We start from the raw sequence: 25,111 nt of genomic DNA, 5'->3' as shown, positions 1-25,111 counted from the left end.
TACAGTAAATTGTTGTTGAATTTCTGTCCAGCCCTTTATGGAAAGTTCTTGGGGGGTGGTTTCCTTAGATATAGTTTTGGTCTGTGTGTACAGTTGTTTGTTCTCTGTGGCGTCAAGGCTGAAACATAAACACACTCATGTGCCACAAGAATAAAAACCAGACAGTAGTTCTACTGCTGATGCTGATCACTGTGTTTATTCATGTCAGCATGGAAAGATAATCACAGTCACATTATAGAAAGCAAGTGATGCAAAGTGAAAGAAATGAAAGTGTAATAGTGAAGGGACAGCTGAGCAGCAGACAGTGAGAGAGACAGTGCACTGTCACAGGGAGACTTTACACAGGGAGGAGGAGGAGGAGGAAGAGGAGGCAGTGTTTGGCTGCTACAGTAGAGTCAGCTGTTGGAAGGGCAGGGAGGCGCTGCTTCTGCTGGATGACTCACTCTGTCTGTCTGTCAACCCAACGTTCACTCATTCACTCATTCACACACAAGCTGCTGTGCACGCGCGCGAAATTCACGCGCAGGCAGCACGCACGTTTAGTGGGTGGGTTGTGAGGAGGAATAGGAGGAGGAGGAGGAGAAGGAGGGCGCTGCCGAGCTGCTCCTAATCAAAGTCGCATCAGGGCCGCTCATTCTCCACTGGAGGGCGAGTGGTACAAGAGCAGCGGGACAGTGAGCGGCAGCTTCAGCTTCAGCAGCAGCAGCAGGAGCAGGAGCAGGAGGAGCAGGGACACAGGACAGACAGGCGGAGGGAGACGGGACAAACGGAGCAGCAGCAGCATCTGGAGGAGGTGAAGGACATAGACAGACAGACCTACAGAGAAAGTAAGTCCAGACCCTGAACTCTGACAAGCATCTTGTCTTGGGTTAAACCTGTCCCCACCTCCAGCTGTAAGAAACACACACACACAGGTATCTGAAATCTCTCTGGCAGCTGCTGCTACATTCATAGCGCTCAGTGTAACTGTGCTGCTGCTGCTGCTGCTGCTGCTGCTCAGTTAAACCGGGTCTGCACTGTGTTGTATTTGACGCGGTTGTTGTGTAGAGACCTTTCATTTCAACTCCATCGCGCTCGTACACGCCAAATCCGCCTGTCTCTCTCAGACACACACATGCACATGTTTGCGCCGCTGTACTTATCAGGACTCTATTGAATTCCATTCATTTGGGCAGCCTACCACCAAAACCTTATCCATAACCACTAAACTAACCTTACTATAACCGCCATATTTACATGTTACCTTTTAACTTCAACCACGGCGTCAGAAATTAGATTCTGTCCCATTAGAACCAGGTTATTGGTTCTTAGCGGACTACTGGTCCTGACAAGGTCAGTGTTTCTGCCACAACAGGTCCTGAAGAGGTAACAAAAACGCACACACTCACACACACACACATTATATGCTAGCTAGCTAACCAAACGCATTAAAGCGGGGACATTTAGCAACCTGATAGCGTCTCTTTTCACTCTCTCCGCGCTCGTCGCTATGGCTTCTCCTCTCCTCCAGGTAAAAATGTCACGCCACGGAGCCGCCGTGGGCTGTGGAGTTGATGAAATGCGGGGTTATTCATGTTTCCAGCGGCTGGGAGGCTATAGTGACTGGAGCTAGCTGTAGCGGGACAGAGCAGGAGCCAGCCGGCCGATGTGACAGGCACACACTGCTCTGCTCTGTGGCCGTAAAAGTCAGAGGACTCACCGGCACACAGCGGCTGCTTTCGGTCTTATTTTGGCACAAACGCGTGCACAATATGGTTCACTGCACTGTAGCATTTACAGCCCGTTATAAACCTGTTTATAACGTAGTATAAGGTTAATATAATATGTGAAAGTGCATCATGTTGACGGCTCAGTGAATGTGGAGGCTGCAGCTGCACATTAATTTATCCCAGACAACAAGGTGTCACTGCCTCTCTGTGTCAGGGCAAACAGAAAGAGCTAGTTTCTTGTGTTTATTTTGTGACTTTAAATGTCATGTCAATAACGCGTTATATTAATTCAGGGCTGGGCCAAAGAGATTATTAAAATAAATATCATGATAAATGTCACATAACTTAAGACTCAAGAAACAAGATTGTGGTTTTAACATTTATGGGAGGAAAACAAAAAAAAAAACACAACAAACAGAACAAATCTTTCACAAAACCGAGGTTAATTAACCATCCAAAAAGCAATTAAATGTGCCACATCTCAAGGTGTGTGTTTATACAATGCTTGAACATTATATACATTTTAATTTGATTTAATTTTGATTTCTGGTTCAGCAGCAGGATAGTTTATTGTGTTTTAAATTTAGGGATTCTGAGTCAAATCAAACACACAGATCAACACATTTTAATGAAAAGAACATCCCTCATGTCCCTCATGTCAGCATTGATATATATAGTACAATAATGCTGTTTTATTGTCCTAAATAATCTCAGATTTTGGTGTCTCATGCTATGTTCCATCCAGGTGTGTCAAATAAATGAATGCAAAAAGATTATTTAAAAAGATAGTTTCCATTTTGACACCTCAACACTTGAAATCAATGTCAGTTTGCTGTCTTCGGTGCAGTCTCTCATCTGTTTTTAACAGAGCAAGACAATTTCTTCCTATAGTGGTTTCTGTTGAGCAAGTGTGAGTGGCAACAGTGCTTGGTTTCGACACGGAGTCAGACAACAGCATTCTATTTTCATAACCTGTTTTATCACATACACCCAGGAGGCAGACTGTGACTGCGTTATTTGTTTAGGAATAACCTGTAGGATTATTTGCTGTTCAAATAACCCATAATGTATTATTCTGTCCAGGATTGACTTGGGTGTATATTGTGCCTTAACAAACATGTTGCTTGAGCTTATTCCTTGTGTGCACACAGACTGACGTCCTCTTACGATGCACACAGTGTGCGGTGTGAGCCATACTTGCAGAGAAAGCCTTACTTAATGCACCACAGGTGTTGTAAATGTAAAAAATTGTAAATGTTGTAAGGCCACTCTCTTATCTCAGCGAGTTTTTTGGACATGGACTCAAGAGGGTGTCTAATGATGTACAGATACAGATTATTTTTTTTCTCCCACCTCATCTCTCAAATGTTGACTACTGTTGCGCAGAAGTATCACCACCATTATGTAAAGAAAACAAATACGGCTTAGGCTTATTGACTTGGCCACGTAAGACAAAACATTACAGAGACAAACATTACCCTCCCTCACACATTAACAATCCCCCACCTGTGGCTTAAACCCTGGTCTGTGAAGCTTTTTGATTAATAGAGGTGTAGTAAGAAGATTAAAGGCTACCTGGGAGTGTACAAGTGATTGTATTGCTTGTGTATAAATTTACATGTTTTTAGCTGCAGATTACAAAGTAAGTGTTCTGTCCTTTTCAGGTAAAAACAGATATAATGTACGTACAGACGAGCGCTTCAGCACCGTATGCGATGGTCATGTGACTTTTCAGCTACACTGTATGGCTGTATGGGCGCACAGGTGTAAACAGGAAGCTGAAGCTTACCTCTGTAGTTTACTTAGTTTCAGAAAGAGCTCCAACCTGTTCTCCAACTCAAATGACTAATTGGGTTGTTTGAGTTGGAGAACTCAGGAGAGATACGACCCCGCGGTATTTGTCAACGCACAAGTGTAGGCTAGGCAGTAAGTTACAGACAATGGCAATAAGACAAAAAACGGGCTTACGATGGCTACTGTGTTCCATTTAATCAGTGTGTTGCGTGCCTTATCACAGCCATTATTGCTGTTATTTATGTGACAGCTATGGGTGTCTATTTTAAAAACGTAACTGCAAAAAACCAATGGGGTCGGTGCAGGGACTTTTTTTAATTAGATCAATGAAGAGGTCAAACTGAAACTGATAAACAGTTGAAATTGCAAGATGAAGTAGTCCGATTACCAAATTTAAAGGCTTCAGTGAAATTGTTCTATTTTATATTGGAGAGAATTTACACCTACCCCGCCTGTTGCCCTATGTCAGCTGAGATTGGCACAGCTCCCCCTGCGGCCCTCATGTGGAGGATAAAGCGGTAGAAGATGGATGGATGAATTTACATCTTTGCATCAGAGAATAGTCATTTTATATTTTGATGGTGTCATTTGGTAATAACAAAATATTAAACTGAAACTTGACTGAAGAAATCATGTTGCAAATCAAATGGCAAAAAAGTGGAAAAAAAACCTGCAATTAGATATTTTAAGCAGATTGTTTATTCCAAGTCGTCTGTGTCTCTTATATGCTGGGGTAATGTGGACATCAGGTGTTTCTGGTGCAGAATGAATGTGTTTTTGTAAAAGAAAATGGCTGTGGATATAGGCATAGTGGTCAGAAACTTTGACAGAAGTGACTGATTATTATTCAGCAGGTGCTGTGCAGCACAGGGCCACCCTGACGTATTTGTAATTGGTGATGTGATGGCAGGGTGATTATGGGTTTAATTATTTTTTGGCTGATACTGCTTTGTGGTCATTACCAGCAATTATTAGCATTGATGAATTAAGGAACTTTTTTGCATCCTTTGATACCTTTTAATCATTATGCTGGAAAAAAAGGATTTAATTATGTACTTATCTCTGTCTTGAAGACGTAGCAGTGTTCTCTGTGTAATGCAGGTGGTGAGGTGGGATTTTAATTTACTGTTCAGAATTGGACGAGTGAAAAGAAACATGTTTTTTTTTTGCATTTAGCACGACAGAATAACACATTTGCTTTGAGTCACAGTGAAGCCAACAATAAGAAAACTAGATTTAATCTCTCAGATGAAAAGCTGGTATATAATGGAGAATGAAGAGGAAAGTAAAGCAACATCTTGAAGTCTAGGCACACGTATGACAAGCCTGGCGTTGCTTTTACATTCATAAGGTTTACAAATGTGACTGTACTGCAGCCATACATATTAGAGGAATGAAATGTGTGTAAAACACACATTTCCCAGTGTTGACGTTTGGGATTCCAGTTTGATTTTTGCTGTAGCGCTTTGGTCCGAACAAAATCTCATATTCTCTTTTTGTATGTCTTCACACTGGGGTGCGTTCCAACATCGTATTGAGCTGCTGAAAGATTGGCGGTTTATTCCAGTGGGACATTAGTTGGAATCCATCTTTTTGCCTGCCATTTCGCCGTACATCTGAATTACTTTTTTTGTTTCTGAATGCAGACGCTTCTCTGTATTTTCCTCTTGTGCTACTATTTCCTTTTATTTGACATATCTGGTCTTGATTAGCTCAGCTGTCTCACTTTGTTTTGACGAGAGGTCCACTTCTACTTCGAACGTGGCAGTGCAGGCAGGCAACCAGATGGATTGTTTGGCCGGCAGACCAACAGATTGGCATTCTAACTGACAGTGTTTGTATTATGTTAAAAAGCGTGTTGAATCACAATATGTCGGCCCATATAATTGAAATCTGACAATCTGAGGCTGTTCCGCTGCAGTTTGTCAATAGTGTGATATACTTTTTTCCATTGGCAGGGGAGTAAATGGACATGGTATGTGCTCATCTCTCATTGTGTAGCTTTCTCAGGCCATGTCCTTTCTCCTGAACCAATGCTTTTAAACTTCAGCCAAATAAGTTCAGATTCACTTCTCTGTTATTTATGATATTCTCTCTCCGTCTTAAAGAATGTCCTTTTTTGTCTCTGCAGGCCAAGACATGTGCTTCTCCCGCTGAACATTATTGATGCTGAACTGGTGAGTTCACTGCCAGAGATCACTGCTGCAATACTCATTTCTTTTTGTCCTCGTGTTACTTTTATTGAGTTCCTGTGCAAGAGAATCACCGTCCAGTAAACACCTGCTATGGGGAAAAGGCTTTCCTTCCTGAGTTTAGTATACCACAGGCTGCCTCTTTAATATTAGAGTCTTGTCTCCAGAGCATTGGGTTCGTGAGTGCATATTAATAACCTAATCTGCATCAAGTGAATTGATTAAAATGTGTGCATAATGTGTGTGAAACATATGGCCTCATCCTGCCTGTAGGCCCACCTGACAACTTATGTAATCGCGGGTTGTCAGTGTGTAATCTAATGTCCTTGTGAAAGAACAAAAACCCCCAAGGTAAAGAAAAACACCTCAAACAATGATTAGGGCTTTTCCCTCTAATTCAGCACAGAAATCTACTTGACTCTTTATATTTGCATTTGCTCATTAGCGAACACATCATTTTTGCTCCAAAGCTTTCAGCACTGCAAACAAGCTCCATTGAGAGCTGCAGATGACAGACATCTTATTGGATTAGAGCTGAATGATGAAAGCAAGAGGCCTCATTTTTCACTGTATCTTCCAAACAAGACTGATGTGCAGTGCACGTCCGTCCTCAGCCAGACATCACTCTCTGATAAGCAGGTTGCGCTGCCGCCGCCGTGTGCTCCCTCATGTCAGCCTAGAAACCATAACACAGCCAAGAGGTGATTGCTCTCTGTAATATGCTCAGCATTAATGATGTCATTTGTATTAGTTTAATAGCATGAAGGCTTATTGTCGCCTCGGCCAGATTCATTTACATATGCCGTGATCTTTATTTTTAATAGAGGGAAGAGGTGTAACTTTTTCATTATCCATAAATCGTCAGTCCATCAGAGAGAAGTAATTGTTCACAATAAAAAGAAAAGTTGACTGAATTAGTCTTTGTGTAGCTTTCAAGTTTTAGCAACTTTGGAGCTGAAATTGATGAATTTCTGGCTTTAACTTGACATTATGATGTTACATCTGTGTAAACACAGTGTAATAGCAATAGAACACCATCTGCAGTTATATTGGTCCCTTATCTCCCACTGGTTTTGATGGAAAAATTATGACCAGATTTAAAGGCTGCTGCCAGGGTTCATTGGTCAGAACTAATGACTTAAAAGAGGGGAAAGAAAAAGTGTAAAATACTAAACCCCAACTACCCTTCCCAACAGTCCCCACTCACACCCACCATAAAATCCCTATTGGTCCCTAGTTCGAGTTCATATCTTCACAAAAATGGTCAGGCAGTGAGCGACATTAGACCGACAATGATGGATGAAATAATGTCAGTGCAAGTATTCAGAGAACAAAGGCGGAATTAAAATTCATTCAATCACGTTTCTTGGCCACAAATGATCCAGGTTCATCCTGCGTTAGCTTCCTTCACATTCTTTCCAGGGATGAAAACAAATGTTGTTTGTACTGTTTGGCGTAGTAGCACAGTCAACATACCTAAAACAAGTCAATGTTTACATGGATCCAGCGTCGTGAAACACTGTCCTACTCTCAGCTGCATTTCCAGACCGTGAAAATATGGACGTGATGGTCAAGTGTTGGAGATATTTTGAATGACTGTGTTGTATATAGTGTCATATTGTGTACTTAATTACATGATTAAATATTTGTCCAGGTCACTTATCAGAACGACAGTTTCAAGGACCACATAACTAGTTGTTAATAAGTAGGAATATCTACTGCATGCACAATACGTCAGTCTGTGCACTGACATCTCAGCTTCAAACACGGCCTATGATCAAAACGCGACCTCCGCCTTTACAGGTGCAGATGTGATAGATTATTATGCAGGTGCACTTTTGCATTTCTGTTTAAAGAAAGTGAGATGACCGTGGGTTTATCTTCACTACAAGGGTAAGTGTGGCTGGAGGGTAAATATAATGACGGGGTATTCTCGGTAGACTCTCACAGCCAGCAATGCAAGAGAAAGAGAGACGGACAGAAAGAGAGGGAGCCGCTTTCTCTCACACCAACAGATGGGAGCCGTAGTCGTCGAGTCAATATTTACTTTTTCTTAGTGAAAAATTGGCAGCATTATCATCGTTGGTTCAGTAGCAGGGAGTGGGAGCATCCTGATCTGTGTGAAAGAGGCTTTGAGGAGTAAAAAAAAATCCAACCCTGACGTGATGATAATTGTAGTTCAGCTAAACATGTGCACACTCTCATCCCCCCCCCACCTTCCCACACGCAGTGTGCACATTCACTTTGCCTGTGGCTTAATCCACTGTGGGGATACACGTGAACAGAATTTGCACTTCCAATTAAACTGTCGACCTTCGCTCCAGAATACAAAACTTGATTTTGTGCCATCCTCTCCTGGATAGCTATTATTAACCAGCCAGCCCGGTGGTACAGAGACTAGGGCTTTTCAATACTCTGACGTGGATTATTGAAGTCAGCAAAAACAATTACTGCATTTATGACACTGTCAATATTTGAGGTAGGAAATTAAGAAACCCTTAGCTACACTTAATATCGATTGGATTTTGCATATTGTCAATCAATTACTGATTTATTTATTTGTTAAAGTCTCACCTGGTTCCTGATCGTGCAGAGCAGGTTGTGGTTTTTCCAGAACATGGAAATGATACTGTTAAGACATTTTCAGTCATAAGAGTAAAACAAGTCTAGAATTTGATTTGATTTAGAGGGAATCTTGTGCACGTTTAGATAGAGAACAGAGTGAAAGAATAACATGAGACGCTGAAAACACAGAATGCATAAGACCAGGGTTGGGGTTAGCCTGAAGTGTGCCACAAAGCGTTGAACACGGCTCCAACACATGACTCACTGGACAGATCAGATGACTAGATAAACAGCAAGAATGTTGCTTCTTCCTCTTTCTACAGCAAAGCTCTTGTCTAGCTGAAGAAGCTGTGTGTGTCTGTGTGTCTGTGTGTGTGTGTGTGTACATTATGTGTCAGATGAGCATCCTCAATCAACCCTCTACTGTATGAGATAAAAAGTCCAAGCAATTATGTAACATTTAGCAGCTTATCACTTATCCTGCTCAACTCAAGCCTGCCCCACACACATTTTCAAATCTGAAATGTGGGAGACCACAGACACAATGGACAGTGTAACCCATTTTTATTGTTATAATCCTGAGAAACACACTTGGTATTTTAATCCAAGATTTCAGGGAGGAGATTCCAACTTCAGAATGTAATCACGCATGGAGGCGGACTGTAGGCGCAGTGTGCTCAATGTTTTGTACTGAGAAATACGTCGTCTTTCTCTACCGTCCACTGGACTCGGGAGATGGTCTTCACGTTTGTTCTTGACACACTATGGGCAGCCATGTTTCGATTCTAAACAAAAGTCGGCAACATCCATTTCCTGGTCAACACGCTCTCTTGCTGGGTTCTGCTTACACCCCCAATTCCTGTTTGAGCCGTAATTATCACACATAAATACTTGCGATTTGAAATTGGAAAGACTCTGATGCATCTGATGACGTTAAAATTACGCATGTAAATTGCTCAGATTACAGGATAATTTAGTCAGATAATATTTTCAAACCTGCCTCAAATTGGGAGGAAAATCAGATCAGGACTGACATTTGGCCAATTATCGTGTAGTGTGTAGCAGACTGTTGTTGAGATGCAGAATACAGACGTGAATCAATACTTTTCTATTTTATTATTGACTTGCATTATTTAATGGCTTTGAGGAAATGTATTAAAAGTATTTAATATTTGTTTAACTGAATTTGTCGTTTATTTTATGTTATGGGGAAACAAAGTGGATTTTAATGGCAGTTTTATAAACCGTTCTCATAGGTTTACAGCTCATAAAATAATAAATGCTCCCTGAACTCCAGGCCGGAGAGAAACAAACCGAGTGTAAACACACAACAGTTTTCTCACATGGATTTCCGATCAGTGCCAAATGTTTATCAAAGGCCCATAGTGATTTCTCATCAGCCATGTCTGGTGTGTCATTTAAACAAACCTCTCGGCTTTGCACATGAAGCCACCAGATGGCTACGATAACAAACTGTGGAAATAATGTAAAGTTTAGAAAACTGTCACAATCGAAGCACATCATAAGAGTGTTGTAAATCTTCCTTTGGCAGAGTCTGGGAGAAATTACTTTCACAAATGACACTTTTATACAACATTTGGAAGAATGGGGAAATACTGTGTAGCGCACATATGAACACAACTTGTTATTTAAGCAGTATGTACTTAATCACCCTCTCAAAAAGCTTCTCCATGTCCTTTTATTAACTCATTTTTACTTGGTAGTGACCTAATCTTCTACATGTAAATTAGATCTTTTATACACTGTAATAATAATAATAATAATAATAATAATAACAATAATACTAGAATGTGTGACTATAGAAATCCCATCGGAATGGAAAGAAGCGTTTTTAGAGAGACTACATTAGCCCATCCTAAATTGGTTTAGTACACAGAGGTAGTTTATCATGTAATGACAAAGTCAATTTTTATTTTGTTAGTGAAATGTGACTCTCACCCACAGATGCAAGAGTTTGCTAAGAAAACTTGTGTCTATTTTTGTTGTTATACAACATACCGTGAGAAAACAAACTCTTCTTCTCTGAGGTTTAATGGCAGATTACATCCATGATGTTACATCATTGCCATTCTCTGGAATCATAAAACTCCTATACATATACTCTGTCATACTTATTGCACTTGTCTTCAAAAGTGACAACCACAAACATCAAACCTTAGATGAAATCATATTATGCGTTAATACACTGTCCAGTATGTTCCGATCTGGCCTTAAATCCCCATCACTGCAGTTGAAAACCTCCTAAATAGAAACAGTTAAACGATAAATACCTGGACAAACAGCAGAAGAATAGCTCATAACTGTTTTATAGTGTAACCAAACAAACTAATGTTGTTTTAATGAAGAACTTAATTATTCTTCAAAAATAAAAGCAACCACAATTTGAAAAGTCATACTGCACAAGTTAGTGGTTCTTAAACCTTTTCTGCATGGCTCCCCTTTCTTATACAAGAAACATTTGTATATAATGTGGCTGTAAATTTAAAAACCTTGTTTCCGCTGAACAACATTACGTTTTCTTTCAGTTTGAATGATGGATAACAAATAACATGTGTTCCAAAACATCTGCCTGTGACAAAACTAAGAATAGTTTTTCCAACTCACTTCTTTTATGAAATAGCTGAAACTGCATTCGGAAGGAGAATTGTTGCAGTTGCAGAGCAGCTGCACCCAGACAAAATGAAATTGTTCAATGTCAGTTTGTCTCAAAGAACCTTTTTGGAACAGTTGCGACACAATATATTAAAAATCACCAAAGTATTCTAAAACACATTGTCCCACTTTCTCTCTCTGACTGGCAAGAAACAACAAACCTAACAAACAAAACCCAACATAGCACAACATCAAGCTCCAATGTCCTGTCTTATCTCTGATATCAAATGTGAAAACAAAGTAAGTGAAATTAAATTAGAAATTTAAAGAAACCTGGAAAGGCCTAACGCTGTGTTTTCTTAAGAACAAGAACCTGCTGTGACATTTGAATTGGCTGCTTTGCAAATCTCCTTCAGGCATTTGGAGATAGGTTTCAGAACATGAAAAGTAAACAAAAGGAACTTAAGATATTTGAGGGCTTATTTGCCTGACTGCCTCTGAATAAGTTTCAACACAGTGACCTCAAAACTCACTCCAAGTCATTTAAACGACATCTTCTGTATTGGATTGTACTTTTATAAAGAGTAAGTTCTATTAAACACTGACTAGGGCTGTCACTTTTTATCCCCAAATCTTACAGTTCGAAATGTACAGCCTAGAAGCATATCAGACCATCTTAAGGGCATTCGGATCCACTTCGGATGCCCTCTTGGTTAATCTGAAAAGTTATGATGTACAGGGTTAATTCTGTAATACAAGGAGCTTGAAATATTTCGGGTTCTAGTAACTGGCAAATCAGAGAACTCTGCGAACCATGTCATATATTGGCTGTTTAATTAGTTGAAGTTGAATACTTCCCGTCATTGGCCTGGGGTCTTGTACACCATCACTGCATAAGACGTGTTGTTCATGTATGTGAGTCTGCAGTGAGATATATGCGCAGATCTAAATTTGCCCGTGTTAAAGACGGTTGTTCATTATTCTCCAAGGCAAAATAAGTGTTTGTTCTCTCTAATCATTCTCTGACTCACTAAGTAGACAGACTCTCCCTCTCACCTTTCTCTGTCTGGATTTTATTCTTTGTCTTCCTCTCTCTATTTTATTGTGGCCCTCGGGGAGCTGACTTCTGACAGCACCATAGAGGGAAAAAAACTGAAAAGTCAAAGTGCATGTGAAATGTTTTGGTGTGTGTACATCTCTCTATTCCTCTGCCATTCTGCGCTTCTCTCTGAACGCCTCTGCTTTTGGTTGTATTTCAATTCTCAATCTCCTGAAAAGACAATAACTTGTTCATTCGGTGTAAGTCTGTGCTGGTCTTTTGGTTGATTTGCAGTTTTATTGTATTATAAAAGTAGGTCATGGTTTGTATTGCAGCCACTTGTATTAAGCATATTTGCACTTGAGTAAAAAAGAAAGACAATGTACAGTATAAAATAGAGTAAATATTTACTGTACAAGAAACTCTTAATAAGGAACTCTTCTGTTCCTCTTATTCTTCACTCAGGTTGAAGATAATAATGAAATAATGCCATCATAATAATAGTTTAAGCCACTGCTGCCCTAAGTACAATTGTGAAACATCTCTATAGGTTCATAGTGTGTATGTTCATATAAAAAGCATTTATCCAAAGCTAAATCAAATTTATTTTATGAATATATGTAGGCTTAAAACATCTCTGCAAGAAAAGTTCCAGAAGTGGTGACCCATTTTTTTCTTTCACCCTATGACCTTTACATTTGAATCAAATTATTCTCCTACATTCTCTTGACAAGAGATAAAGAAAAAGATTTATGTCCATCTGAAATGAAGATATGCAGTGTCAGAAATAAACGATGATAATCTTTTCATTTTGAGGACTCGCTGTTACAAGTCTCCGGCCACTGAATCAGTGTCCAATCTGGTGACCCTCGCTCAATCCTCTGCGGAGTCCTGGTGCTCTGTGGGACACAGCTGCGTGAACGCCATCAGACAGGGTTTTCTCAGAGTGTTGTTTGATGTCCCTGTCATAGCAACCCTCAGAAGAGCATTACAGAGGATGTTATCTAACATCAGGGACAAAATGAGCGTTATCTTCTCAATACTCGGCTGTGAGGTGTAAAACAACCAGCAGTGAGTCCCATGGAGAAGTGAGATGAGGAGGCTGTTAGCTGTAGTGCCTGTTTACACAACAGCATTTGCTTCATTTGTCAGTTTTGAGTTATTTCACACTTGTTTTTTCAAGCCCATTTTTCCTCATCTGTGTGAGTTAGGGCCGCAATGCTGAATCGAGTATTAAAGGACTAAATTATTCACCAACAATATTGATTATTATTTAATTGCTTTTTTATATGGAATACTAATTACAGCTTCTTAAACACAAAGTATGTCATTTCTCTCGCAAGGGAAAACAATTATGTAATACGACATAATAATTGATGACTTGTCCTCGGCAGCAGAACAACAAAGCAAATGGTTATAAGTTGTCCTGAACCACGAGTGACAAAATTCACACAATTAAACAAAAAACTAAAGACCACACACTTCCTACACAGAACACTGATGTTTCACAGGGGTTTTTCCCTGATTGTTATAGCAGAGACAGTTAAAGAGGACAAGGTCATTAAAAGGCGACAGAAATAAAATGTTTTTGTGACTAGAATAGTGAATAGAAATACAGATTTCTATGGATTTAAAGAGTGTTGGAAGTGTTTTGTTTCATGAACTACTCAACAACATATATCATCATTTATATAGTGAAATGTAGAAATGTTACACATTATATCTGTGAATATTTTCTACTCTCTTTGTTCCTCTATGACAGTAAATTAATGTCTTTTTGGACAAAACAGACATTTGAGGTCATAATCATTTTGAGTTTTGGGAAATGCTGACGGACATTCCCACACGATTTTCTGTTGTATTGAGGGTTATGAAAATAGTCATTACTTCCAGCCCAAGTGTGAGTGTGTGTGAAGATTTGCGTGTGCATTATTGTTATTTTTAGAAGAAGCTATTTCAGCTTACTGTGATAATGTCACTTCCCCTGCTATAATTGTCTTTGTGATACGTGTGGGAGTATGTTGGTTGGCTGCATTAACGGTGCTGTCCTTTAAATCTGCACCCCTGTGTGTTTCCCCTGTAGAGCTGTCACAGGTTGACTGATGATGGTAGAGCCGTTACTGTTTATGCCATTTTAATCCTCTGGCAGGCTGGTTGATAGATTACCAGCCTCTTACCTATTGCCCTAATCAAAGGAATTATTATTGCACCACTGGATGTTACTTATAATAGCACCTTCTAAAAATACACAGACACAAAGGGCAGAGGGAGAGAGAGAACTCAAGTAGCATCCATCCTTTGTGTGGTATTTTGTGTCTGATACCAGGAGTGTGCTTGTTGGGAGTTTCCATAGCAGCAGGGTGTGTTTGTTGCAGGACATTTTTCCAGCGTCTGTGGTCAATGTCTTTATTAGTGGCCGATGGCTGTGCTGCCTCACCACTCTGCATGGAGACTCCATGTCGCATGCCGAGCACAAATTATGGGTCAGTGGCTATATCTGCTCACTTTTGCTGTTTGTTGATGACTGATAAAAGATCCATGATAGATCCAGCATTCAATGAAATTTGATTATTTTATTTTATTTATGTAAATTTATGTAAACATACATTTTTATTTATGTTCTTTAGCTTTTTAAAATCTTTTTTTGAATATTGTTATTGCAAATTATTTTCTAATATGATGACATTTACTGGCATTTCTGATGTTTAGGGGGGCAGGGTTAGTGCTGTTGCATCAAAAAGACCCAGATTCACAACCTGGTCAGAACAAGGTCATTTGTGCATGGAGTTTGCCTGTTCTTCCGTGTGTGTGAGGGTTTTCTCTGGGTACTCTGGTTTCCTCTCACAGTCTGAAAACAAGATTGGACACTCTAAATTGACCATAGGTGTGTGAGTGAATGGTTGTTTGTCTCTATATGTTGGGCCTAGGATGGACTGGCAACCTGTCCATAGTGAAACACGTCTTTCACCCTACGTCAGGTGGGATTGGCTTCAGCGGCCCCGCGACCCTCATGTGGTGGATAAAGCGGTAAACAATGAATGAATGAATGAATGAATGAATGAAAATGAATGAGTTGGGGGTAGGGGCCTAACTGCCAACGAAATGCTTTCCCATGCTTCAGACTCTCATTAATCTCTTGACCTTTAAAAATACACAATTAGTTAACCTCTAAAATGGATTTTATATTTGTTTCATTGACTTTGAAAGAATTGAAGGGATTCCTTATAACATTACAGTGTGAGAAGTCTTTATTAGCTTTCACGAGACCATCTTGGCTGTCTCTCAGGTCAGGCTAAAGATCCTGGGTGACTGAGCTTGTGTTGTGATGGCCCTCAGGCTATGACCTGCCTTAGGGGTTTCCTTTTCTCTGTCTGTGTATCTGGTTTGTATTGTATTCTCACCCATTTGCTCAGCATAGCATAAATACTGATCTCTGAATATCCAATTTTTGGCACAGAGCACTCCCACTGATCTGCTCCCCTGGCTGAAGAGGCCTGTGAACAGCTCTCATCTGGCGAGACCACTTGACATGTAGAATATCACATCCATATAGGCCACCACTGTGGGAGAGACTCATCTACATGAAGAGGAGAGGCAGGGAGAGATAGACAGATAGAGGGAGCGAGAGAAAGAAAAAAAACAGATCAATACTGAGTATGTCAATGGTCGATGTTGAAGACCTATTGATTTCTAAATTAGTTATTGTTAGCCTAACCAATACCCTTTTTTTATTCTCCACCATACATTTCTTTTTTGTGTTTTCTTTGTTTGCAACCATATAACATTCCACAGCAACATAACATTTGATATTTTGTGGCTTACATGCAATACTTATAGAGTAATTTAATTCATGATATTATGTGTAGCCAGATTAGTAATCGAGGACTCCTTTGAATTATGTAACAGTGCTGCTCCTTTCAGCGCTCAGTAGTACATTTTTATGTTTACTGTGGTAAGGCCATTTGGCTATTTTTGGTCCATATTTGCTTTATGAACTTCAGTTTTATGGGTCCATCGAAGATTTAGATAGTTGAGCACTGCTACAGATGGTTCCTCTAAGAAAGAATCATCGTCTAGGAAATGGCCATACAGGAAGTAATAGGCAGAAGGCTTGCGTAAATAATCAAACAATGGAAATAACAGTGACAGATTTTCCTTTGGATAACATCCTTTGCATACTGTTTTATGGCCTGTGTTAGACAAATGTGTGGGTGGGTGTTGAGAGTGAAAGTGTGTCTGCTTGAGAGGCGCAGCAGAGAATTATCAGATGAAGATAGGAGACCACAAGGCGACTAATGAATCGTAAAAAGTTATATACGTTAAAGTGGTAGAGTGAGTTCCAGCTATTCTTGACGGAAGTCCCTGTGTTGCTTTTCTGTCAAGGACAAAGTAGTTGTCTGCTTTCTTGTTACTTTCAACTGTCAACTGTATTTCAATGAATCTTCACTGCAGACCTCCTCTGGTTGGTATATTTCTGAGAGCAGTACCAAGGCTTTTTAGGTCTGGTATAATTCAGTATTGCACTAATACAAGCTGTGCTATTGGACATAACAAGACCAAAGCAGCAAACCGAAGCATAAACAGAGTTTGTGGCCCACAAATGAAAGTTATCTTTTGAATATACTGGCCTGACGCTGTATATCTATATCTTTTTAATGAACTGAGTCTAATGATTCAGTACACCGAAAACAACTGCTTTACAAGTCACTAGTCACTAGTTTGTGTGTGTCACATGTAAAACGAAGTCACAGCAGTTTCATGCAGCCGTGCTATGATGACTCCACCCACATTGAGGAGGTACAATAGTAATGGAAAACCATACCAAACTATGTAGTGTTGAGCTGTTGAGCCGTGCCGAGGCCAGGTGTGCCAGGACTATGTAGTGGGAAAGCGCCATTATGGTTTAACCTGTTTCTTTGATGGGCCACATGGTTGGTGTAGTGATTAGCACTCTTGCCTTTGCAGCAAGAAGAACCAGATTTGTAACCTGGTTCTACATGGAGTCTGCATGTTCTCCCCGTGCATGTGTGGGTTTCTCCTGGTTCTCCGGTTTACTCTCACAGTCCAAAAACAAGCAGATTTGGAGATTAGGCAAATCGGACACTAAATTGACTGTATGTTTGAGAGTGGATGGTTGTTTGTCTGTATGTGTGTACCTGTGATGGACTGGTGACCTGTCCATGTCAGCTGCGATTTATCACCAGCGACGCCCACGTCATGTGGAGGATAAAGTGGTGGAAGATGGACGGATGTTTCTTCAATGTGGAAACATGTTTTCTTTCACACATTGTATCACATTCGTTAAACTTGGATAATTCCAGACGTAAATAAAATCTGCAGAATGTTCGCTTTTGTCACTTAGATTATTGAAATATATCCTGGACTGTCTTTGCTTATCCGGCAAAGTTTATCTTCCGTTGTGCTTGTATATAGAATTCATTACTGCCACAGTTCCTGTCCTGCACCAGCCAGAGCAAGATGGAGCTGTGATGATGAGGTGACGAGAGACACAAGCCGAATACGCTTATTGCTAAGTACAGGAAATGTTGAGGAATTTGTCTTGTCTGTGGTGTAGACATAAGGATATAAGATGGCTTGCCAAGATGTGGATTATCTTGATTCCCATCTATAGTTTCTTCCCCTATTGTTCAGCTTCACTTTTGTATATACTTTTTTGTATTTTACATTTACATTGTATGCTTTTAGCAGACACCGTTATCCTCCACTCAAAGCTACAGAGGAGGAGATGAGGATGGGGGTGGTGTTTGTCTTATTTGCCAGCTCATTACCAACACTCTTTCTGATGAAGGCAGTCTTTCTTAAGGGAAGAAGCTTCCTATTAACAGTTTATATAGCAGAAGCCAGAGGAATGATTAAAATTTTGCCAAAAAAGGACGAGGGTGGTGTGTGTAATTACACCCCAGAGTGCCGTGCGTGCACAAGCTTGTGTCTGTTTGCATGTGCATTAATGTGTCAGAGTGTTCCCTGAAGGCAACACACATAATCATAATATTACTGTTTGTGTACACGATAAGGCTGAATAATGAAATTAGCTGCACATGTGATGTCTGCAAATTACACCTCACAAATGTATTCATGTCCTTCTTTTCCTTTACAAATCTCTTTCAGAGTGGTGCACTGCTGCTGTCCTCCTGTATTTCCCCTCCCCTCAGTGACCTGTTCCTCTCTCTGTCACCTGGTAAGTACACACACATTCACCTCCCACACACTGTATATAGTACATATATATATATATGTATATATGTTGTGAGAGAAACTTTTAATCGTCAGCCAACTTTTAGTTTAATTACTCACATATTCTTATATCCAGACCTGGTGTTCAATATAAACAGCCATAACTTACGATAAGACACAAACTAGGCGACTTTCAAGGTTCCCTTCCTAGATACCAAGGTGTCAGGCATCTGGACAAGGCTTACTAACTATATGTATCAGACCTGTCACGCTGCTCGCCAGAATCTGTGATGATGCCTTACTGTTCAGATGTCAGGCATTGTCTCAGTTATCCTCAGATCTGAGCTGTCTTCAATAAAGTCGTACAACTTAACTCATCACTGACTCCAGAGGTTACATCATAGGTCATCTCACGTGATCATCAAAAATCTCCATAGCAGAAATAAACATAATATGGTAGGCATACAGTTTTCCTCCTTAAACAGATGCATGATGGGAAATCCAACCTAAGAATACTGACATAGCTCAATGACACAACATTTTTTTTCTACCTTCAACATTGTGGAGAGGACTGTATACCTAAATGATCACCGGGCAGAATGTCAGATCACATTTTCGTGACACCACATGATCATTTTTGCCACGCAAAAGACATCAGTTGTCATCTCACCACAATGCATTGTTGACCTATTGCACATCAATCCAGTAACTCCCTGAATATTAGTCTATGCTTTTATGATGAGGGGCAAAGCGCAATTACAGCATGTCTTATGTAGAAGTAATAACAACTTGTCAAAGTCTTCAGCGGGAGCACTTCACTAAAAATTGCTTTTTGTGTCAGAAAAATATTGGTTTGATCTTGTTGTACATGCGTATCCACATTTAAAATAAGAATCCACTGAGGCAGCTCTTTCAAGTGAAAAACAACACCATAAGAATTGAACTGCTGATGCTTTCTGTCATTTCTGGGGAAATAATACTAATGTATTCAGTTTGCAATAGAACAGTACAACCTTCAATTTTTAAAAAGTAAACTTTGTTGTGCAGAGTTTCTATATTGATTTACCTTTTTTTAAATGAGGAAAGATCTGCCCATGTAAGATTTAGTGAGTGCTTCTTGCACGTATCCAGGACAAGCGGCAAACACAAACCAGCTCTAATGTATAATTCCAGGCTATCTGTTATCGCCAATTACAGGGCTTGTTTACTAGAATTGAGGGACTTGGTGGATCTGTTTTTATGGGTGTGTGTGTGGCCAGGGCTTTTAATGATGGGGGTAGATGGTCTCTGTTAAGAGATGTGTGCTCTCTGGTGAGGCCTGAGGGCGTAGTTGGGCTGGGTGGGCTACTGAGTCGCTCTGCCTCTAAAAATACACACTGGGATCCCATTAAGAGGCTGAAATGTGAGCGTATGTATGTGTATGGTGTTTGTGTGTGTGCGTCTACATGACGCCATTGCAGCCAGGCGAGCTGGAGGCTATTACTGGCCGGAGGGTTGCTATGGAGACCAGTGGTGTCAGAGAGAGGAGCAACATCTGTGGAGTGTGTGTTTGTCACACAGACAGCTTTTTCTCTCTCTGCCTCTGTTTTCTGTTTTTCTGTCAGTGCAGTGGTCTGAAACCCACAGCGTGGGACAGATGAACTCAGGTGTGAATTTAAAAGAGTCTGGTAAAAATAACAAAAAACAGGCACCCCTCATAGTGTCTTCAAAATTGGTAAACAAGGTTTTTGACTGTGGAGCTGATTTTAAAAGCTGTGATTTCTTGGACAGCAGTTCCCTCCCTCTGCTCAATCATGATCCTGTATGAGCTCAGGCTGGGTCCACGAGCTGGGACTCAGGGACTCTCTTTGCGCATTTGTGCCAGTGGAAAGCTCAGATTCTGGGGAACCACTTAACCTCTGCCCCCTCCTGCTACCTCTTTCCACAGCTTCCCTCTGTATATGGTCATGTTCTATTTCCACAGCTCCTTTGTCCTGGCTGCTTTATCGGCAGCTCAGCGGGACACAAAGTCTCTTTTAATAGGTACTTATTTGGGCAATGGGAGAAATCCCATATTTCTTCAGTAATCCCTCCTCCCTCTCCCTGCCCTCATGCTGTCCACTTCTCCCTGTCTCAAGCTCTTAAGCATTTGTTTATTACCCATTTCTCATGCTGGGTTATCCCTCATTTTTCTGGTCCCCCTCTGAGGTGGACAGCTGTATGGAGAGTGGGTGTATGCTCCATCTCTGGCTAACATTTCAGATGTGATAGTGCACACTCTGAATGGAGTTTCTTCTTGAGTGTTGTTAATTTGGGACATTTGAATCCTCTAAGGCATTGACCCAAGCTCCGTCTTGTGTTGTTTTGTAGTAGCCAGTACTTGGTGTCTCTTCAAGCACTTCACATTATAGGTCAACCACACTATGTTAGTGTCTTTGACCATGTTTGGGCAAACCTGCCCCAGAAGAGCCCTGAGTAGGGTATTTGTAGCTGGGTAAACCAAACCTTTAACCTCCTAATCTGGTATAAATGAGACTGTCATAAACACAGGAGCACAGAACAGCATAGAATTGGTGATAGGTAATAAAGTCATTTTGAGTTAATTTGGTATTTTTTTCCCTGCTGGTGTAACACTGCACAGGCCAGTTGCCAAACTTCCATGTCTGCATTAACACAAATTTACAAGTTGTCATGTACCTGCCTTCACTGCCTCTAAGTGAAACACCATTCATTTACATCATGATTTGGCTAAGCCTTGAGTTACATTCTGGCTGTGTGCACGCATGCCTTTTTTAGAATATTATTATAAAATGGAATAAGTGCAAATGGCTTCTTCTCTATTAACCAACTGATTCTTTTATGGGCTGCCTGAGCAGAGAATGATGCTGTCTCTGGAAAATGTAAACTGCTTTATGAATTGAAGTCTCTCTAATACTGTGATGTTTCTATTATTAATCCAACACAGATACTATCACCTCTTGAAAGTTGGTCTTTTCCATATTCCATTTATTCACTTCAGCCACACACATTAATCACTGGGCAGAGATTTAGGGATTTTGTAAACAATTTAAAGGTGTTTGCCTGAAGCCAGGGTAATGTATTGTTTAAATAAATAAAATGTATTGCAAATTGTAGTTGATTGGTAAAAGAATGCACACTTATCTGTGTTTCCATTAACTGCTGTGAGGCAAATAATGGGAGTAAAAATGTTTAAAGCTTTAGATTTCTCATTATCGTCGTTTTTTTACCACTAAATTGGTTTTATAGCACTCATTCTCATCTTCCTTTTATTGATGAGCCAACTTAAGCGTTAAAAATTGTAAGCAATATTTCAAGACATTTTTTGAATTATTTGCATTTCCATTTGTGTGTGAATTTGAAATTCATGCATAAAATCAGACTGATGAAGACACACCAACTGTTATAGAGCTGTGTCCCAGCACACTTAACCCATCACACACTTAACCCATCACCAGGGATAGGTTAAGTGTGTTAAGCCTGGATGCTCTACCTCATTACACTTGGGAAACCCTCTGACTAAGTGCTAGTGCTCTCTCTCTCTCTCTCTCTCTCTCTCTCTCACACACACACTCTCACACACACACACTCTCACACACACATACACTTGTAATGCTATCCTTGTTTGTAAGAACACCTTAATTATCACAAATAATTGCCTACCCATACTCGTGACCTTGACTAAAAATAGGTCAAAGCTGTATCTTAAATCAGGTCTTTAAATGAAGTTGTGAAAACCAAACAAAATATCATTCATTTCCTAAAGCATTCTCGTTCCATTTTGTCTAAAATTCAAAATGGCTTTCACAAAGACAGTGCAAGTGTACACACTAACTCAAACATGCACTGCTCTAAATACCTCTGATTGAGTTTCCCGATAACCCAGGGACAGTCGTCACCCTTCTCTCACCTCCCTCCCTCCTCTGGCTCCCTCTGAGGGGCCTGAGTATTCCCTCTGTGAGTCGTCGAGGACAGTCATTGGCCCTTGGGTCAACACAAAGACTTTCTCTGATAAAATAGTCATTTATAAGGAGGATGCTTTGTCCATTAGGCCATGTGTTACGTTCTTTGTGTAACACAGTTTGGCAGCGGTTGTGAGCGGATGACTATATATAGCTCTTATATAACTCTTTGAGTATGTACGTACATGTGTGTGTCCCAGTATGGGTGTGTGTGTGTTTTACAAACTCATTTTCATCTGCTGCTGGCAACTGACCTGACAACATGTTGTGTTTGCACATGAGGGAGATCCTCAAAGTGGTAGAGTTCAGTTTAGTACTGCACTTAAAGCAAGTTTCAGATTGATAGGTTGACAGAGAATTGTTGTTTCGGTGCAGCAGTGGTTAATGTAATTGGAAAAGCACAAAACATGCCCGCATTGATTTGCTGAGCATTAAGACACAAAGGGGATTCAAGGCCATTTGCATCTTATTCAATGCCAAGAAAGAATATAAAAAGCTGAACATCTGCTGTTGTTTTTCTGTGTCATGTTCAGGCTGTACTGTATCGCTCCAGTATGATGTCACGCTATTTTCACATTAAACAGTCATTGCCGTTTAGCCTGTGCACCCTGGGATGGATGGGAAACAGAAGCAGGATCATGGGTTACCATCCCAAATCTACTGTGGCACACTGAACTGCACTGGCACCATTTTGGTGGAAACACAGCTAGATAACAGTCGCTTTCCATCCTTGGCTCGAATCAATTATGTAACCTGGGACCAAGGAGCATGAGCGAGCGAGTGAGCGATCGGGGTGATCCTCAACTATAAAAGGCATGAAAGAAGAGGTTAGAAGAGGGTCAGCTGGAGAAAAGACATTCTTCCATTCAACAGCACATTCCCACCAACCACACAGTCTTAGAGAAACAAATGCAGATTACACCAGTTTTAAGCATACAGCCCAAGAAAAGCATGTATTATGCCAACGGATATTTCTCCTCCATAAACTTGTCTAACAGTTACATTATAATTCTGCAGAGAGAGATGACTGATGACATCAGTATGGGATCTGAAACTTCCGTTACGTGACATGTAAAGGAAATAAAAGACTGGTATAAAGCTGGCATGTTTTGTGAGAAGATTATACACTGTAGCTTGTATGGTTGGGTTAGAATTCATAATTGTGCAGTCAATTGTTTCCTTTAAAATTATGATTACTTTACTGCTTCATCAAAAACAATGCAGTGTCTTAAAAAACACCTCTCATGTAAGTCAAACACTCATTACCTGCAGTTTTACTGTGTCTGTGAGCTCTCACAGTTTGCCACAGTTCCACTGGAGCATTAGTTTTGTGCCTTGCTAGAGGGCATTTTTTTTTTCATTACATTACATTACATGTCATTTAGCAGATGCTTTTATCCAAAGCGACTTACAATAAATTTCCATGGTTTTTCCATGGTTTTGCTAATTTACGAGTTTTTACGAGTCATAGGACGGAAGCAAACTAGTCAGAGAGCAGAAGTCTCAAGTTAATTTACGATTAACCTAAGAAGTGCCCTCGGATACATCAATGCGGCAACCTACTTGTGTTTGAATGACGTCTGTGTATTTCCACAAGCATTTTGCCCCCAATTCGGTCTCAACGTTCAAAATGTCTTTTGCATAGCCTGCAAGTAAACACACCATTTAAGTTTATTCCCTGAGTAAAGAGTGCTAATGAAAGCAAACGTCGGGCTGACATATGGACTGAAACACGTATGAGGACAAATAACACAGGCATATGCATCTATGTACACACACGCACACTGCTGGAGGGACCAGAGAAACAAATTCAGGTGTATTTATCCACTCAGCTAATCCTTTCCTTTCTCATTTCACTCTTACCTTTTGTGTAGTCAAGCATGTTCCACAAGTTAAGAATTGAGCAGAGTGATAGTGAGAGATCTCACACATGTCATACACAGGAGCACACGCACACAGGATGTCCATCCTTGTTCAGGTGAGTACATGTTTACTTAGCGATCAATGTCCCCTTTACACCACCCTTCTGAAGTGACTAATAAAAAGTGAAACCAGATGCAGCTCAGAGCTCAGAGAACACGGCACGCCTTGCTGAGGACCTTCATCCAATTAAAGGCTACTTTCTACTTTTTTAATAGAGATCCAGATGGAGTACTGTATAATGTATATGTGCAGCCAACTTTAGGCAAACAGAAACCCCTAATGCTAACTGGATTCTGTTTAATGGAGCAGACTTTAATCTAATTCATGTTGATGTAATTGATCAATGCTGCCACCACCAGATTGCTACAGTCTATCTGTGATCTTGCATCAATGTCTCCTCAGAGCGGAAACCTGTGAGTTCTATTGTATTTGTAGACACATTATGTGAACTTGTTCAGTATGGACTGGATCAGTACCAAAGCTCTGAAAAATACTACTTTTATAAAGCTTTTAATTTTAATCAGTGTAGCAAAGTAATGCTCCACTAAAGGGTACTTTCCAAACAGGACTGTGATGGCTTGTTGCTCACATTTTGTGCAGCTATGACAAGTTTTGTAGTTTATAATTTGTTCAAATACAAATACATAAAATACAATTCTCTTATAATACTCATAATTATTCTAGCTCATTTAGTTTACTGTGTCCTGTCTCAATGAGTTGGATCCCTCTGATCCCTGTGTTTCTCCACATTTCCTCACTTTGCTCACTTCTTTTTTAACCCCCTGCTCAGTTCTGGAACCTTGCGGGTGTGGATTTGGGTGAATGTGCATATAAACATCAAGGGAAGAATAGTTTTTTATAGTAAGCCGTGCGCGCTTTGGCAAGTGCAACTGGAAAAGCTATAACGATAGATAACCATGATATCTAAGTACGCAGCCAAATTTTCAGAACTCTTCCACGCCTCAGATGAACGGTCTCAGTAAAAAAAACTGAACGTGTTTGTGGAGCAGCTTAATGCGGAACCAGCTGCTGTGCATAACAGCCTATGACACACACCACTGAGCTGTGAAGAAAGGCTAAACTTGAACTCGGTATAACAACCTTCCCCTGCCCGACCTGTTA

General features: G+C 40.3%; 1 protein-coding gene across 3 annotated transcripts in view; it reads left to right on the top strand.

Moving 5' to 3' along the window:
* The first annotated feature begins 716 nt into the window (after positions 1–716).
* LOC122783981 (1-phosphatidylinositol 4,5-bisphosphate phosphodiesterase beta-4-like) overlaps positions 717–25,111 on the top strand; it is a 61,863-nt gene continuing 37,468 nt past the window's right edge. For 2 of the 3 annotated variants that reach the window (XM_044048984.1, XM_044048982.1), the window contains exons 1-3: positions 717–827; positions 5,635–5,680; positions 18,042–18,111. The gene's annotated coding sequence lies outside the window, so the exon portion shown is untranslated. Of the gene's footprint in view, positions 828–1,403; positions 1,511–5,634; positions 5,681–18,041; positions 18,112–25,111 lie in introns of those variants that run through there. The other variant, XM_044048983.1, reaches the window with a different exon arrangement.

Source organism: Solea senegalensis, linkage group LG17 (assembly GCF_019176455.1).
Source record: "Solea senegalensis isolate Sse05_10M linkage group LG17, IFAPA_SoseM_1, whole genome shotgun sequence".
NCBI classification, from domain to species: Eukaryota; Metazoa; Chordata; class Actinopteri; order Pleuronectiformes; family Soleidae; genus Solea; species Solea senegalensis.
Note: the sequence above shows the minus strand (reverse complement) of the source record. Positions and strands in the feature narration are given on the sequence as shown.